This window comes from Penaeus monodon, chromosome 34, assembly GCF_015228065.2.
Source record: "Penaeus monodon isolate SGIC_2016 chromosome 34, NSTDA_Pmon_1, whole genome shotgun sequence".
Lineage (NCBI taxonomy): Eukaryota > Metazoa > Arthropoda > Malacostraca > Decapoda > Penaeidae > Penaeus > Penaeus monodon.
The window spans coordinates 31,875,730-31,876,664 of NC_051419.1; the positions used below are offsets into that span (position 1 = coordinate 31,875,730).

The 935-nt window shown below is 35.1% G+C and overlaps 1 protein-coding gene across 1 annotated transcript in view; it reads right to left on the reverse strand.

Moving 5' to 3' along the window:
• The window catches only part of LOC119594486, a gene marked incomplete at its 3' end in the record, with an annotated part of 10,600 nt that overhangs the window by 1,548 nt on the left and 8,117 nt on the right, over positions 1-935 (reverse strand).

The following is a 935-nucleotide window of genomic DNA, read 5'->3' on the forward strand; positions in this document are numbered from 1 at the left end:
AAATATCAGCCAAAACACAAAAGTCTAAAAATGGTCAGTGAAGTGGTCATGACCAGGTAATCATTCAGTGTGGCTGTTCCTTTGAACATTTCACCTGTCCTCTGTATAAAATTTATTTATATATTGCATTTTAATAAAACATAGCTCCTGCCTCTTTTTTTATACAATGTATAATTAATAATGAATTAATTGTCTTAAATAACACTATTCCTCAGTGTCGCCCAGAATGCGATTTATGTACAATCTTTTCCAACATCTCCAAAGCGATTAACATTTTTTTTTAATTATTCAAAAATACAAAGCACAGAGCTGAACATGAACACAACGTGGAAAAAAGGGATGAAATCATGAACACAGAAGAAGCCAACCAACTTCTCAGATAAGAGAGAACATGGTTTACGGGACGATGTGTTATACGGTGTATTATGCATCTCTACTGTACTTTGAGAAATTTTAATTAAATTTAATTTAAATTTCGGTGCATTTATATAAGTTTCTGTGCAGATTATTATTCAAAAAATTTATGTTTAAAGCTGCGCATCGGAAAAATATGTATCAATACATATTTCAAATAAATTTTCCGCAAATAAGGTTTATCAGCGTTGCTACTGAACAACCATTCCAGATCTCACAGTACAGTTAAAGTACACCTTGCATGCATGTGTACGTTCAACAGAGGGTGTTTACAAGTATACACGATACTTTCCAGACACTGCGTAAAAATCTCAATACTATTGTGTAACCGAAGAATGTCGAAGCCGAGCTGTAAATCACCCCTTTCACCGGCCGATAGTGAGAGTTGGCACCCACAAACCAGAGGGGAAAATGTCACAGTTTATTACTTTTATGTTCTGCGAATCGTGCGCGTATGTTCGGGTGTTTCGAAACCGTTTCCGACTTCCTAGTTTCTGAACATTTGAAAAGGATTTACAGTT